We start from the raw sequence: 18,076 nt of genomic DNA on the forward strand, positions 1-18,076 counted from the left end.
CACCAACTCCCAGAGTTCACCCAAACTCACGTCCATCGAGTCAGTGATGCCATCCAGCCATCTCATCCTCGGTCATCCCCTTCTCCTCCTGCCCCCAATCCCTCCCAGCATTAGGGTCTTTTCCAATGAGTCAACTCTTAGCATGAGGTGGCCAAAGTATTGGAGTTTCAGCTTTAGCATCATTCCTTCCAAAGAAATCCCAGGGCTGATCTCCTTCAGAATGGACTTGTTGGATCTCCTTGCAGTCCAAGGGACTCTCAAGAGTCTTCTCCAACACCACAGTTCAAAAGCATCAATTCTTTGGCACTCAGCTTTCTTCACAGTCCAACTCTCACATCAATACATGACCACTGGAGAAACCATAGCCTTGACTAGACAGACCTTTTTTGGCAAAGTAATGTCTCTGCTTTTGAATATGCTATCTAGGTTGGTCATAACTTTCCTTCCAAGGAGTAAGCATCTTTTAATTTCATGGCTGCAATCACCATCTGCAGTGATTTTGGAGCCCCCAAAAATAAAGTCTAACACTGTTTCCACTGTTTCCCCATCAATTTGCCATGAAGTGATGTGACCGGATGCCATGATCTTCATTTTCTGAATGTTGAGCTTTAAGCCAACTTTTTCACTCTCTTCTTTCACTTTCATCAAGAGGCTTTTTAGTTCCTCTTCACTTTCTGCCCTAAGGGTGGTGTCATCTGCATATCTGAGGTGATTGATATTTCTCCTTGCAATCTTGATTCCAGCTTGTGTTTCTTCCAGCCCAGCATTTGTCATGATGTACTCTGCATAGAATTTAAATAAGCAAGATGACAATATACAGCCTTGACGTACTCCTTTTCCTATTTGAAACCAGTCGGTTGTTCCATGTCCAATTCTAACTGTTGCTTCCTGACCTGCGTATAGGTTTTTCAAGAGGCAGGTCAGATGGTCTGATATTCCCATCTCTTCCAGAATTTTCCACTGCTTGTGGTGATACACACAGTCAAAGGCTTTGGCATAGTCAATAAAGCAGAAATATATGTTTTTCTGGAATTCTCTTCCTTTCTCCATGCTAAGTCAAATGAAAAAAATACCTATGCAGATTAGCTTTTGAAACAATGGTACTAAGAGAGCTTGAATTATTAAAGGTTCAATATCTTTCAGTCTGTAACGTGGATATATTTGGGTTCCTAAGAGAAAATCAGAAATTCTATTATTGTCATTTGTTTGATCAAAAATTTTAGAAACAAACAGCTCCCACAAGTGTGTTGCTAGATCTATAGAAATATGTGTATATGTAGGAGGCTGTTGAATTTTACAAGGAAAAGTAACTAAGTGAATAGGTAGCGGTTTTATTTCCCTGAAATATGCACAGCTAAATTCCTCAGGGCTGAATTCAGTATTCCCATCCCTGGAGGCTTCTCCAAGACAATAAATCACTAACCGACCTACATACCTCAGTTTTGGTGTAGGCACTGACTCTCATCTCCTGTATGATGATAGGAAAGTACTCAGCTTGTTTGCATTTCACTTTTTTATGTGACAAATTGTGGAGTGGGGAGGCAGTTGGACCAGAGGATCTTCAGATTATGCAGATAATGAATTATAGAAGCTGATCTGATGACAAGGAACATTACAGCTGAAGTGAAGTGAAAGTCACTCAGTTGTGTCTGATTCTTTGCAACCCCATGGACTATACAGTCCGTGGAATTCTCTACGCCAGAATACTGGAGTGGGTAGTCTTTCCCTTCTCCAGGGGATCTTCCCATCCCAGGGATCAAACTCAGGTCTCCCACATTTAGATGGATTCTTAACCAGCTGAGCCACAAGATTGATGGTGATGCACGGGATGAGGGTGTTGCCCACCCTGTGTTGGCTTCACATGTGATCCTGGTCACTTTAGGGTGTCATGGTGTAGGAATTAATGCAACAAAGGAATCGTATGTAACAGAATGTCAAAAACATTCATGATGGACAAGTAACATTGAATGTTGTGGTCTGAAAAGTTATATTGAGATAAAAGAAAGATAACAATTTCAAAAGAGTAAGGTGACTGATTCAGGTAGGACTGACTCTCTTTAATCCAACCAATAAATAAGTTAAACTAACTTAAAGCAGAATCTAGAAGTAGCTAACGGGAAGCCAATTATGTAAATCTGGCTTGTACCCATTTAATTTAGGATATTTTTTGTAGACAGCCATTCCCTGCTACAAAACTTTTGAACCTCTAGGCTGTGCAGTGGCTGCTCACTTTAATTTCAAAGACATATATTTTGCTTTCTATTGCTCACAGCTTTTTTTTTTTTTAAACAATCTGTGTTAAAGAAATAAATTAATTAATTAAAAAATATATATGTATATATACAAACCCACACAAAACTGAGTGGCCGCATCAAATATTGAAGTTTTAGATATTGAGACTATCACTTCGACCATTGCTTTAGCATAACAGAAGACCCTAAAAATTCTGAAAACTTAGAAAAGACACTCTAGTTATATGTTACACTGTCTTTTCCAAGTGGGCAAGAATTAAATCAACAAAGTATATTTAATGCGAGAATACTTAATATCAAAGTAACAGATTAAAAAGTGAAAATTCAGTCAACCTATTGCTTTTGTATACAAGATATCAAAGTAGTACATTGACTTACAGATTTCCTCTGATTGTGTCAGCTGAATCACATTATTGGTTAATGTTATTTAACCAGAGCCCTGATTAAGTCTCATGATTATAGAGAAATAAAATATAGTCATTTAGAGAGGTCTGTGGCTCAGTGGTAAAGAATCTGCCTACAAGTGAAGGAGATGTGGGTTTGATCCTCAGGTCAAAAGATCCCCTGGAAGAAGAAATGGCAACCCACTCCAGTATTCCAGCCTGGATAATTCCTTGGACAGAGGAGCCTAGTGGGCCCCAGTCCATGGGGTTGCAAAGAGTTAGACAGCACTTGGTGACTAAACAGCAACATACATGTGCTTACATATATATCTGATAGCAGATATAAATATGGATAAGCTTTACTTGTAACTTGAACTCAAAAATTCATGTAATAGGAAATAGATTTGGCTTACAAAATGCAAACTATCAATCCTTTCAAATTTTCCTTCTTGTGTTCATTATATAATATGGGTAAATTATGATAGAAGTATTTATGTAAAGTAGTAACATCAAGAGAAATTTTTGTTGTGTGGTTGTTGGATAGTTATTATAGAACTGTGCTAGGAGGGTATGTCCTTTAACAAGTACTGTTGCTGTATCACTTAGCAGAAGCATTTTTAACTTTTCCACTTAAAAGAAGCATTTTTAATTTTTCCACTTTAATTGAAAACAGATAAATACTTTTAGAAAAGTAAATATTTACAAACTATGTAGTACATAAAAGTACATGAAATATATATATATTTCTGTATCATTTATATATTATATGTATGTATGTATGTTTATAGGAGAAGGCAATGGCACCCACTCCAGTACTCCGGCCTGGAAAATCCCATGGGTGGAGGAGCCTGGTAGGCTGCAGTCCATGGGGTCGCGAAGAGTTGGACATGACTGAGTGACTTCACTTTCATGCATTGGAGAAGGAAATGGCAACCCAATCCAGTGTTCTTGCCTGGAGAATCCCAGAGACAGAGGAGCATGGTGGGCTGCCATCTATGGGGTCACACAGAGTTGGACACGACTGAAGCAACTTAGCAGCATATATGTTTATATAGATGTATAATTTAACGTAGTTAGGGCACCAGGTGTATGGTGATGATCTATCCAATAATTAATAGATAAGTGAATTCAGAACCCATGAGAAAGGTGTAACTTTTCAGATGACTTTCCCTCCCTCCTTCCTCTGGTTATGTAGGATGTTCCTAGTTGGTGATGAGAAGAAGAGGCGTGTGGAAAAGACAAAGGAAGAAGCTCTAAACGTAAATATTATGCAGTCTTTTTGAAAGTCTTTCTCTTCTCTTCTGGATTGACCTAGGACATTGATTTCAGTCCATAAAATTTAGTGTCTGCAACCAGAAAAATCTCATTTAACAAATACTGACTGATGACTTACTAAGAGCTCTTCATGTCAGTAATAAAAAGATGAACAAGACAAATGGCCTGTGCCCTCCTGGAGCTTTTATTCTAAAGGTGGTGGTGCCAGAGACAATGTGAAAATAGGCAGAGCTAATAACTGAAGACTGTGATAAGTATGAAAAAAGAATAAAACAGAATACTTAGTAACCTGAGGTGTAATGAGATGAGGAGTCATTCTGCTACTTCAGATAAACTGATTAGGGAAGGTCAAATCACAGAAAAATTTCCAGTTATGTGAACTCTCACCTTACTACATAATAAACCCAAAGGTGGGAGTGAGGCTGAGAACCAGATTTATCTTAACCTGCAGAATCAGATGTATCTTAACAAGAATCTACAAGTAGCATGCATTCATATACATGTATTTTTTTTTTTAAATATTAAGTACTGATTTAACTTTCTTGACATTTTTCCATATTGGAGATGAGGAAGTAGAGGCTCAGAAAGCCAGCAAGCAAAATAAGCTTATGAAAACTGAAATTTTTCCAAACAATTGCCAATTTAAATATTTAGAAAAACACAAAAGGAAGACAAAACTACACCGAAGAACATTTCATTGGTTTGGAAGATTATTAGACTCTCAAGAACTTCTATGATTCCAATGCTTATGAAGTGTACCTAATGGTAAAAAAAGATAGAATTTTTAAAAATGCCCTGAAATATAAAAGCAAACAAACTGAAAACCAAAAATCCCAAAAGGCAGAACACATCTACTTCACTGTAGAAATACGGTGTTGCATTTTGCCTTAAATCTTTTCTCTTAAGATGTTACCATCTCAATGTATTGGGGCTTGTCAAATAGCCATTAGGATGTAGTATCAGTGCCTTGATTAGATTAAGTGGGAAAGTAGGTTTTGATTTACAGAAATTCACATCACAGCCAACTCTTCCTTGAAACACTTCTAGTCCATAAAGCAGCACTGAAACTTGAAGCATTTTGCTGACACCATGACTTATTTTTTAATATTTGTAAAGGGCAATAAGTATCAATGAGTTCTTATATCATTTTACAAGCTGGATGGCTGGTTAGTAGCCATTTTTATTCTGACCTGGTTTGAACTTGCACAGCACTCATACTGCCTCTGGCATTTGACTGTGCAGACTGCATTTTCTTTCTTTTTCCAGAAGTTGGACTCTGCCTAGGAAAGCCAGAAATTACTAGAAAATCATGTTCCAAGACTACTGATTTAAAAGGCAGGATTAAACTGCTTTCTTTTGCTGTTCCATTTTCAATCTTGCTTGTGTATCTCAAAACTTATTCAAGAAATATTCCTATGAATTTGTGCTCTAAAACTCTATGAGTTTGTGTCTCAGTCTTTGCACAGATAATGATTCGGCAATTTGATCACTTAAAGTGACCAGATATATAAATATTAGCAGTCATTTATGTATAAGGCAGCTCAGTCAGTAAAGAATTTGCCTGCAGTGCAGGAGACCGGGATTCGATCCCTGGGTTGGGAAGATTCCCTGGAGAAGGAAATGTCAACCCACTCCAGTATCCTTGCCTGGAAAATCTCATGGACAGAGGAGCCTGGTGGGCTGTAGTCCATGGGGTCACAAAGAGTCGGGCACGACTGAGTGACTAACACTAACACTAATGTATAAGGCAGAGTAATGAAAATTTAGGTAAGTGGATAAAAATATTTTAATTGCTTATTTCTGTTTCACAAAGATATCTGAAGTGTATACATACAAAATATTAACTTACATTTCTCCAGTGCTATATTTCCTGAATGTTACAGATAAAGAAAAATAAATGGAGACTGAGTCATTCAATTATTCAGGTGCTCATTCTGTAACTTAAATACAAACAAACAATGCATGGAAATCTACTGCATAAATGGCAAGGCTCAACTCTTAAAGATACCAAATTGAGGAAATAAGACTGGGTATAAACTTTATAGAAATTAATATATAATTTTAATAAACTGATAAACACTATGATATAAGCAGTGTTGTTACTGGAGGGAGGCAACACTACAAAAGTACTTCTCTTGGTCTAAGAAAGATCAGAAAAGCTTCCTGGAAGAAATAACTGAGAACTAAAGAGTAAGTGAAAGTAAAAGAGATCTATGGTTTGGGGAGTGAGGAAGGGGAAAGGATATTCATTTCAGAAGGAAGTAAAGGTGTGGAAGATGAGAGGAAGAGATAACTTGATTGATAGAAGAAACTAAGCGAGGTTCAGGATGGCTACACCATTGACAGAAGAGGGTAGGGTTATTAGAGGAGGCTAAGGGGAAAGAGACAAGTTAAAGAGAGAAAGGGGAGTGTTAGCAGGGTTGATGTACATTGGAGTTTCTCAACCTAGGCAAAATCAACACTCTGGGATGGTTCAGTTCAGTTCAGTTCAGTTCAGTGGCTCAGTTGTGACCGACTCTTTGCGACCCCATGAATCGCAGCACGCCAGTCCTCACTGTCCATCACCAACTCCCGGAGTTCACTCAAACTCACGTTCATCAAGTCGGTGATGCCATCCAGCCATCTCATCCTCTGTCATCCCCTTCTCCTGCCCCCAATCCCTCCCAGCATCAGAGTCTTTTCAAATGAGTCAACTCTTTGCATGAGGTGGCCAAAGTATTGGAGTTTCAGCTTTAGCATCATTCCTTTCAAAGGACACCCAGGGCTGATTTCCTTTTAGAATGGACTGGCTGGATCTCCTTGCAGTCTAAGGGACTCTCAAGAGTCTTCTCCAACACCAGAGTTCAAAAGTATCAATTCTTCAGCACTCAGCTTTCTTCATAGTCCAACTCTCACATCCATACGTGACTACTAGACAAACCATAGCCTTGACTAGGCGGACCTTTGTTGGCAAAGTAATGTCTCTGCTTTTTAATATGCTGTCTAGGTTGGTCATAACTTTCCTTCCAAGGAGTAAGCATCTTTTAATTTCATGGCTGCAGTCACCATCTGCAGTGATTTTGGAGCTTAAAAATAAAGTCTGTCACTGTTTCCCCATCTATTTGCCAAGAAGTAATGAGATCAGATGCCATGATCTTAGTGTTCTGAATGTTCAGCTTTAAGCCAACCTTTTCACTCTCCTTCACTTTAATCAAGAGGCTTTTTAGTTCCTCTTCACTTTCTGCCATAAGGGTGGTGTCATCTGCATATTTGAGGTTATTGATATTTCTCCTGGCAATCTTGATTCCAGCTTGTGTTTCTTCCAGTCCAGGGTTTCTCATGATGTACTCTCCATGTAAGTTAAATAAGCAGGGTGACAATATACAGCCTTGATGTAGTCCTTTCCTTATTTGGAACCAGTCGGTTGTTCCATGTCCAGTTCTAACTGTTGCTCCCTGACCTGCATATAGATTTCTCAAGAGGCAGGTCAGATGGTCTAGTATTCCCATCTCTTTCAGAATTTTCCACAGCTTGTGGTGATCCACACAGTCAAAGGCTTTGACATAGTCAATAAAAAGAAATAGATGTTTTTCTGGAACTCTCTTCTTTTTAATGATCCAGTAGATATTGGCAATTTGATCTCTGCTTCCTCTGCCTTTTTTAATCCAGCCTGAACATTTGGAAGTTCACAGTTCATGTACTGTTAAAGCCTGGCTTGGAGAATTTTGAGCACTACTTTACTAGAGTGTGAGATGAGTGCAACTGTACAGCAGTTTGAGCATTCTTTGGCATTGCCTTTCTTTGGGATTGGAATGAAAACTCACCTTTTCCAATCCTATGGCCACTAATGAGTTTTCCAAATTTGCTGGCATATTGAGTGCAGCACTTTCACAGCATCATCCTTTAGGATTTGAAGAGCTCAACTGGAATCCCATCACCTCCACTAGCTTTATTCATAGTGATGCTTGCTAAGGCCCACTTGACTTCACATTCCAGGATGTCTGGCTCTAGGTGAGTGATCATACCATCATGATTATCTGGGTCATGAAGATCTTTTTTGTATAGTTCTGTGTATTCTTGCCATCTCTTCTTAAAATCTTCTTCTTCTGTTAGGTCCATACTATTTCCATCCTTTATTGTGCCCATCTTTGCATGAAATGTGGAGAAGGGACTGGCAACCCACTCCAGTATTCTTGCCTGGAAAATCCCATGGATGGAAGAGCCTGTAGGCTACAGTGCATAGGGTTGCAAAGAGTCAGACACGACTGAGGGACTTCACTTCACTTGCATGAAATGTTCCCTTGGTATCTCTAATTTTCTTGAACAGATCTCTAGTCTTTTCCATTCTATTGTTTTCCTTTATTTCTTTTCACTGATTCCCGAGGAAGACTTTCTTATCTCTCCTTGCTATTCTTTGGAACTCTGCATTCAGATGGGTATATCTTTCCTTTTCTCTTTTGCTTTTGCTTCTCTTCTTTTCACAGCTACTTGTAAGGCCTCCTCAGACAACCATTCTGCTTGTTAGCATTTCATTTTTGGGGGATGGTCTGATCCCTGTTTCCTGTACAATGTCATGAACCTCCATCCATAGTTCATGAGGCACTCTATCTAATCCCTTGAATCTATTTCTCACTTGCACTGTATAAACCTTAAGGGATTTGATTTAGGTCATACCTGAATGGTCTAGTGGTTTTCATACTTTTTTTCAATTTAAGCCTGAATTTGGCAATAAGGAGTTCATGATCTGAGCCACAGTCAGCTCCCAGTCTTGTTTCATCTGACTGTAAAGAGCTTCTCCATCTTTGACTGCGAAGAATATAATCAATCTGATTTCAGTATTGACCATCTGGTGATGTTCACATGTAGAGTCTTCTCATGTGTTGTTGAAAGAGGGTATTTGCTATTACCAGTGTGTTCTCTTGGCTAAACTCTATTTCCTTTGCCCTGTTTAATTCTATACTCCAAAGCCAAATTTGCTTGTTACTCCAGGTATTTCTTGACTTCCTACTTTTGCATTCCAGTCCCTTATAATGAAAAGGACATCTTTTTTGGGTGTTACTTCTAGAAGGTCTTGTAGATCTTCATAGAATCATTCAACTTCAGCTTCTTCAGCATTACTGGTCGGGGCATACACTTTGATTACCGTGATATTGAATGGTTTGCCTTGGAAACAAACAGAGATCATTCCGTCATTTTTGAGACTGCATCCAAATACTGGATTTCAGACTCTTTTGTTGACTGTGATGGCTACTCCATTTCTTCTAAGGGATTCTTGACTACAGTTGTAGATATAATGGTCATCTGAGTTAAATTCACCCATTCCAGTTCATTTTAGTTCACTGATTCCTGAAATGTCAACGTTCACTCTTGCCATCTTCTGTTTCACTACTTCCAATTTACCTTGATTCGTGGACCTAACATTCCAGGTTCCTATTCAATATTGCTCTTATAGCACCAGACTTTGCTTGTATCACCTGTCACATCCACAACTGGGTGTTGTTTTTCCTTTGGCTCTGTCTCTTCATTCTTTCTGGAGTTCAGTTCAGTTCAGTTGCTCAGTCGTGTCCGACTCTTTGCGACCCCATAAATCACAGCATGCCAGGCCTCCCTGTCCATCACCATCTCCCAGAGTTCACTCAGACTCACGTCCATCGAGTCAGTGATGCCATCCAGCCATCTCATCCTTTGTCATCCCCTTCTCCTCCTGCCCCCAATCCCTCCCAGCATCAGGGTCTTTTCCAATGAGTCAACTCTTTGCATAAAGTGGCCAAAGTACTGGAGTTTCAGCTTTAGCATCATTCCTTCCAAAGAAATCCCAGGGTTGAACTCCTTCAGAATGGACTGGTTGAATCTCCTTGCAGTCCTAGGGACTCTCAAGAGTCTTCTCCAACACCACAGTTCAAAAGCATCAATTCTTTGGCACTCAGCCTTCTTCACAGTCCAACTCTCACATCCATACATAACTACTGGAAAAACCATAGCCTTGACTAAACAGATCTTAGTCGGCAAAGTAATGTCTCTGCTTTTGAATATGCTATCTAGGTTGGTCATAACTTTTCTTCCAAGGAGTAAGCTTCTTTAATTTCATGGCTGCAGTCACCATCTGCAGTGATTTTGGAGCCCCAAAATATAAAGTCTGACACTCTTTCCACTGTTTCCCCATCTATTTGCCATGAAGTGATGGGACCGGATGCCATGATCTTCATTTTCTGAATGTTGAGCTTTAAGCCAACTTTTTCACTCTCCTCTTCCACTTGCATCAAGAGGCTTTTTAGTTCCTCTTCACTTTCTGCCATAAGGGTGGCATCATCTGCATATTTGAGGTGATTGATATTTCTCCTGGCAATCTTAATTCCAGCTTGTGTTTCTTCCAGCCCAGCGTTTCTCATGATGTACTCTGAATAGAAGTTAAATAAGCAGGGTGACAATATACAGCCTTGACATACTCCTTTTCCTATTTGGAACCAGTTGGTTGTTTCATGTCCAGTTCTAACTGTTGCTTCCTGACCTGCATATAGGTTTCTCAAGAGGCAGGTTAGGTGGTCTGATATTCCCATCTCTGTCAGAATCTTCCACAGTTTCTTGTGATCCACACAGTCAAAGGCTTTGGCATAGTCAATAAAGCAGAAATAGATGTTTTTCTGGAACTCTCTTGCTTTTTCCATGATCCAGCAGATGTTGGCAATTTGATCTCTGGTTCCTCTACCTTTTCTAAAACCAGCTTGAACATCAGGAAGTTCACAGTTCACGTATTGCTGAAGCCTGGCTTGGAGAATTTTGAGCATTACTTTGCTAACGTGTGAGATGAGTGCAATTGTTTGGTAATTTTTACATTCTTTGGCATTGTCCTTCTTTGAAATTGGAATGAAAACTGACCTTTTCCAGTCCTGTGGCCACTGCCGAGTTTTCCAAATTTGCTGGCATATTGAGTGCAGCACTTTCACAGCATCATCTTTCAGGATTTGAAACAGCTCAACTGGAATTCCATCACCTCCACTAGCTTTGTTCGTAGTGATGCCTGCTAAGGCCCACTTGACTTCACATTCCAGGATGTCTGGCTCTAGATGAGTGATCACACCATCGTGATTATCTGGGTCATGAATATCTTTTTTGTACAGTTCTTCTGTGTATTCTTGCCACCTCTTCTTAATATCTTCTTCTTCTTTTAGGTCCAGACCATTTCTGTCCTTTGTCGAGCCCATCTTTGCATGAAATGTTCCCTTGGTATCTCTAATTTTCTTGAAGAGATCTCTAGGCTTTCCCATTCTATTCTTTTCCCTATTTCTTTGCATTGATTGCTGAAGAAGGCTTTTTTATCTCCTTGCTATTCTTTGGAACTCTGCATTCAGATGCTTATATCTTTCCTTTTCTCCTTGGCTTTTCGATTCTCTTCTTTTCTCAGCTATTAGTAAGGCCTCCCCAAACAGCCATTTTGCTTTTTTGCATTTCTTTTCCATGGGAATGGTCTTGATCCCTGTCTCCTGTACAATGTCACGAACCTCATTCTATAGTTCATCAGGCACTCTATCTATCAGATCTAGGCCCTTAAATCTATTTCTCACTTCCACTGTATAATCATAAGGGATTTGATTTAGGTCATACCTGAATGGTCTAGCGGTTTTCCCTACTTTCTTCAATTTGAGTCTGAATTTGGCAATAAGGTGTTCATGATCTGAGCCACAGTCAGCTCCTGGTCTTGTTTTGGTTGACTGTATAGAGCTTCTCCATCTTTGGCTGCAAAGAATATAATCAGTCTGATTTCGGTGTTGACCATCTGGAGATGTCCATGTGTAGAGTCTTCTCTCGTGTTGTTGGAAGAGGGTGTTTGCTATGACCAGTGCATTTTCTTGGGAAAACTCTATCAGTCTTTGCCCTGCTTCATTCCGCATTCCAAGGCCAAATTTGCCTGTTACTCCAGGTGTTTCTTGACATCCTACTTTTGCATTCCAGTCCCCTATAATGAAAAGGACATCTTTTTTGGGTGTTACTTCTACAAGGTCTTGTAGGTCTTCGTAAAACCGTTCAACTTCAGCTTCTTCAGTGTTACTGTTTGGGGCATAGACTTGGATTACCGTGATATTGAATGGTTTGCCTTGGAGACAAAGAGAGATCATTCTGTCATTTTCTGGAGTTAGTTCTCCAGTAATCTCCAGGAGCATATTGAGCACCTACCGACCTGGGGAGTTTATCTTTCAGTGTCCTATCTTTTTGCCTTTTCATACTGTTCATGGGGTTCTCAAGGCAAGAATGCTGAAGTGGCTTGCCTTTCCCTTCTCCAGTGGACCACATTTTGTCAGAACTCTCCACCATGACCTGTCTGTCTTGGGTGGCCGTACACGACATGGCTCGTAGTTTCATTGAATTAGACAAGACTGTGGCCCATGTGATTAGATTAGTTAGTTTTCTATGACTGTGGTTTTCAATCTGTCTGTCCTCTAATAGAGTGGCAGCTGCGTTGCGCTGGAGCAGTGGCTATGCAGCACTGGAGCAGCCATGAGGAGATACCCCACACCAAAGGGCAAAAGAAACGCCCCAGCAAGATGGTCAGGGGGTGAATTCACGCTTAAAATCAAACCCCATTCCTGCTGGAGATGCTCAGAGGGCTCAAACAAACCTTTTTAGGCACTAAGACCCAGGGATCCCACAGAGACTGAGACAGAACTGTATCTGAGCATCTCCTGTGGAGGTACAGGCCAGCAATGGACTGCTACATGGTCAGGGGCTCTGGGTGCAGCTGACTTGGTTATGGCATAACTTCTTGGAGGAGGTCGCCATTAACCCCACCATAGAGCTGCCAGAACTTACACAGGACTGGGAAATAGACTCTTGGAGGGCACAAACAGAACTTGTGTGCAATCGGACTCAGAAGAAAGGAGCAGTGACCCCACAAGAGACTGACCCAGACTTGCCCAGGAGGGTCCAGGAGTATCCAGCAGAGGCATGGGTCTGTGGTGCCCTGCTGCAAGGTTGGGGGCAGTGAGTATAGCAGCACATTAGATGGCTTATATATCACTATCAGGGCTTCCCTGGTAGCTGAGCTGGTAAAGAATCCACCTGCAATGCAGGAGACCCCAGTTTAATCCCTGGGTTGGGAAGATCCCTGAAGAAGGGATAGACTACCCACTCCAGTATTCTTGGGCTTCCCTGGTGGCTCAGATGTTAAAGAATCTGTTTACAGTATGAGAGACCTGGGTTCAATCTCTGGGGCAGGAAGGTCCCCTGGAGGAGGGCATGGCAACTCATTCCAGTATTCTTGCCTTGAAAATCCCCATGGACAGAGGAGCCTGGCTGGCTACATTCCATGGAGTTGCAAAGAGTCAGACACAACGGAACACCTAAGAACACCACAGCACATATCACTATCAATGAGAATTATCTCAGAGATGCAAGGACAGTTTGACATAAGAAAAATTAAGCAATGGGAACACACCACATTAGTAGAATGAAGGAGGAAAAGAAAGAGAGAAAAAATAATCATCTTAACCATTGCAGAAAAAGAAGATTTGACAAAGTCCATTACCTTGATTAACACCATACTCAACAGTAAAAGACTGAAAGCTTTCCCTCTATGATTAGAAATAAGATATGAATGTCTTTCTTCATCATTGCTATTTAGTATTGTCCTGAAAGTTCTAGCTTGCTTTGTGTTTCTAAACACAGTCAATGAATGATCTGAAAAGCAAATTTTAAAAAAAAAATCAGTTTAAGAGCTAAAGGCCCAATGATTGTATAAATGATTTCATTTATACAAAGCTCTAAAGTGAAATACAAACAGACAAACACACACACACACACACACACACACACACACACACACACACACACACAAAACAACCCTAATCTGTAGTGATCAAAATCAGATCAGTGGGTGTGGGTATGTGTAGATGTGGTAGTATTGACTTCAAAAAAGCATGAAAAACTTTTGTCAGTTATAAAAATATTCTGTATCCTGATGCAGGGGATGGACATTTTTAGGGACATACATTTTCCAAACTCATTGAACTTAAAATGTGTATGTTTATTATATGTGAATTATATCTCAATAAAGTTAACTCTAAATGTATTCTGGAGGGAAGTAAGATGGAGTGAAGGGAAATGTACAAATGAAGGAAAGAATAGAAAAATACATGTATCTAACACTTGAAATTTGTGTGTTTATGCACATGTGCAGATATTTTTAGGTGTAGGGTAGCTTTTGTTTTTTGATACTAGCTCAACATTTTGTTCTATTGATACTCCTTTTCACAGTTCCTCTGAACCTGGTAATAAGACAACTCAGTCTGAGGATTTCTCACAAGTTTTGGTAAATATCACAAATAGTTGGATATGTAAAAATAAATACTGTGATCTTAGAATTTTTGAGTTGAAAGTGTTCTAAGAGTTAAGCTGGAACAAGGGAACACTATCCTTGGATTTTGCTATTCTCTCTTTCTCACACACATGCATACACACACAGCATTTCTAATGTTACTCCCTTTTCCTCAAGTGTGCCTGCCAGTAACATTTGAAAGCCTAAAATCATACCATCACCAAATAAAATGACAGTCATATTATGATCTGCATCTACTGATGCAAAAAGCACTGAAATAATCACTTTACTAATAGTTCAGCTTCAGAATGCTATTACAGTTATTTGGAAGAGGGAATCTAAAACAGCCTGTGATACTTTTGCCAACAGCTCCCTCCTCCACTTCTGCCACGTTGACGTCTTTTCAAAATTCTTCCAAAAGTGGTTGGAAATATTTGAAATGGATCAGTGAATTAGACCCTTTACCCTTTATGTATGATTATATGAAAAGCTAGCCACCAACCATTTTCATCTTAATAATTTATGGATCGGAGATTACACTTGTAAATAAAAGAAAAAGGAGAGCAGAAACTGATATTTTCTATAGAGGAATTGAAAAGCAGCCATCTTATTAACATGAAGGTCATCAATCTGGCAGGAAACATTCACAAAACAAGTGCTAAACTTAACTCTCACGTGTCTCTCGGAATTGCCAAAACCATTTGCATTAAATTACGAATTAGAGAGACATGACTGCCTGAAACACCAAATAACTAGTACTTGAATTGAGGAAAATGACATGAATTGGATTGGTTTGGTGAATGAACAAATATTCATTCTTTTACCAATTATGTTACCTATTCACCACCTGTCCATCAGTTATTACTCAAGAAGAGAGGAGAATAATAAACAAGAATAAGAGAGCAAAAAATGATGGAAAACATACATTATTAAAGACCTAAGAACTTTGGGATCAATGACTTGGGAAAGTGTGGGCAACTCATTTAGCCAGAAGGCCTTACTTTTTGCATTTATAAAAGCGGGGCTTTAAAGTCCCTGCTCTCCTGGTTTTGGAATCAGTGTTGACATCCAATTTTTAGCCAAATCTCATTTTTCTTCACTTCCTCTATCAATTAAATATTATAATATCTCTAGAATATTCTTCTCAGTATATTTCACACCTAGAGATGTTTTTTGATATTTTGTTTTACATTATTTTCACCTCCATTTTTTTCTTTATTTTTGTCTATGTTTTAGAAGTTCCCTAGAATATTATACTTTATAAATTAATTCTCTAACATTTTTATCTTTTTGCTACTACTATCAATTTATTTTTAATTCTTTGTTTTCTGCATAATTCCCTTAACTTTACCTTATAAATTTGTGGTGATTGTAATTTTGATTTGTTGTCATTATTGTTTTGATATTTAGCTATCATAATGTAAACTTCAAAAACTATTTCTAACTCCTGTATTGTTTTCCTCCTTTTATTTTCTAACCTCCTTTTCATGAAAAAGTTTTTTATGACTTTTTTTTGTAAAATCATTAAATTTTTATTTTTTAAACTATTAGTGGGTTTCCCTGGTATCTCAGCTGGTAAATAATCTGCCTGAACTGTGGGAGACCTGGGTTCGATCCCTAAGTTGGGAACATCCCCTGGAGGAGAACATGGCACCCCATTCCAGTATTCTTATCTGGAGAATCCCAATGGACAAAGAAGCCTGGTGGGCTACAGTCCATGGGGTCGCAAAGAGTCAGACAGGGCTGAACGACTAAGTACGCATAGTTGATTAACAGTGTTGTGTTAGTTTCAGGTTACAGCAGAGTGGTTCTGTTTTACATACATATGTATCTGTTCTTTTTCAAATTCCTTTTCCATTTAGATGTTACAGAGTATTGGGTAGAGTTCCGTGTGTTATACAGTGGGTCCTGGTTGGTTATCTATTTTAAATGTAATTGTGTGTGGGCTTCTCTAGTGACTCAGCCATAGAGAACCTGCCTGCCAATGCAGATGACACGGGTTCGATGTCTGGATCAGCAGGATCCCCTGGAGGAGGTAATGGCAACCCACTCCAGTATTCTTGCCTGGGAAATCCCATGGACAGAGGGGCTACGTGGGCTACAGTCCATGGGGTTGCAAAAGAGTCAGACATGACTTAGTGACTAAAACAACAGCGGTGTGTACATGTCAATCCCAAATTTCCAATCTATCCCTTCCAAGTTTTTATGATCTTAATATGAAGAAATTAGTGATTTTTTTAAAAAGTTTTATTTGTTTTAATATAATGCCATTTGGGCTTCCCAGGTGGCGCTAGTGGTAAAGAACCTGCCTGCCAAAGCAGGAGATAAGAGACATGGGTTCTATCCCTGGGTCAGAAAGATCCCCTGGAGGAGGTAATGGCAACCCACTCCAGTATCCTTGCCTGTAGAATCTCATGGGCAGAGATGCCTGGTGACTACAGCCCACAGGGTCACAAATAGTTGGCCACAACTGAAGCAACTTAGCATGCACACAGCCAATGCTATTTTAATGTTTATTATTTAGTTGGAGGCCTTACTCTTTTATACTGATGACTTTCTCAAGTGGTTGGTAGCACTCGTTCTTCATTCATATATCTGTATTCATGGATGTGGTATGTTGGCAGACAGTCTTCATTCTTAGACTATTAAGGCTGACAACTTTTTATTGAAAAATTGTAAACATGGCTATCAGTGAGTCCATCTTTTGAGTCTTTCAGTTTCTGCATGGAAGGATCATCTAAGTCTGTTTTATTTCTCAGGCTTTATGCTACTTTCTTTTCTATCTTAATACTTGAAGTTTGAGACCCTGTAGCTCCATTTCTTGCAGATAATCTCCAATCTCCCATAGGTTTTGTCTATCTGTGAGAAAGAGAGAAAGAGAGAGGGAGGAGGGTCTACTGATTGGAAAAGGTGATGCTCTCGGAGCCCAAGTGAAATCTTTTCAAATAAGCCTTCTGTTTCAGTTTTAGCATTCCTTCCATTGCCTTTCAAGCTACAGGTGGCTCCAGCTCCTAATCCTTCTGGGGGAATCCACAAGGTATTTCCTTTACTTCTTATCCTCCTTTGAGAGTATTTTGGTATGACCTTTTTCCTTTCTACATTTATCTTTCAACTTTGTGTTCTTGTAGTTTTTGACATTATTTCTCATCCTTGTGTTTCACTGACAATGGAATCTTGATTTCTGTTTCTTCTTGTTCTCGTTATTTGTGAATCATTTTAAGAGAAGGTACAGGTAAAAAAGTATCTTTTACTGGCATCTTGAGACTAAAAATAGCACCTTTGTGAAGTCTTCTTTTTTTGGCCATTATCGATAGTTATCTTTTACCTCTTCTGAGCTACCATTTTTCCTTGTCTATATTTTTGTTCTTTTATGTTTTACATTTATTGTGAGTCCTTACAGATTCTTGTGTGCCTATAGACATGTTAGACAAGAAATTTGTCTTTTACTGAATTAATATCCATGTAATTTCACATCGAACCTAGCACATACAAGGTGTTTGATAACCACTTGCTGAACTGTATTAATAAAGGAGGGCGGAAGAGGATATTATTCCCTGTCATTACTTCCATTCTTATTGTTCCTCCTTCCTGCCACACACAGAAACTCAACTTTGAACATTTCCAAAGTTTAATTCATTGGATGAAAAAAGCTGCAGCTAAAACAACCTAGACCTAGATTCAAGTTAGACGATTGCTAAATTGGAAAGAGACTCACACTAGTGAATGAATATGGATAAAGAGCTCTTAAGTTAATGCTACGAGTCATTTTGCTTTTGCAATCATTTCTTTTCTCCCTCTCTCTTTTAATTCTACCGTCCTCTTCTGGTGAAGTCCAGCTGGAATTGGAGATACTGACGCAACCATACTCAACGGACTGT

General features: G+C 39.3%; 1 protein-coding gene across 1 annotated transcript in view; it reads right to left on the bottom strand.

The window, feature by feature from the left end:
- The window catches only part of CNTN6 (contactin 6), a 324,176-nt gene that overhangs the window by 279,760 nt on the left and 26,340 nt on the right, over positions 1-18,076 (bottom strand). The gene's annotated exons all lie outside the window — the stretch shown is intronic.

The sequence above is a fragment of the Capra hircus genome, chromosome 22 (assembly GCF_001704415.2).
Source record: "Capra hircus breed San Clemente chromosome 22, ASM170441v1, whole genome shotgun sequence".
NCBI classification, from domain to species: Eukaryota; Metazoa; Chordata; class Mammalia; order Artiodactyla; family Bovidae; genus Capra; species Capra hircus.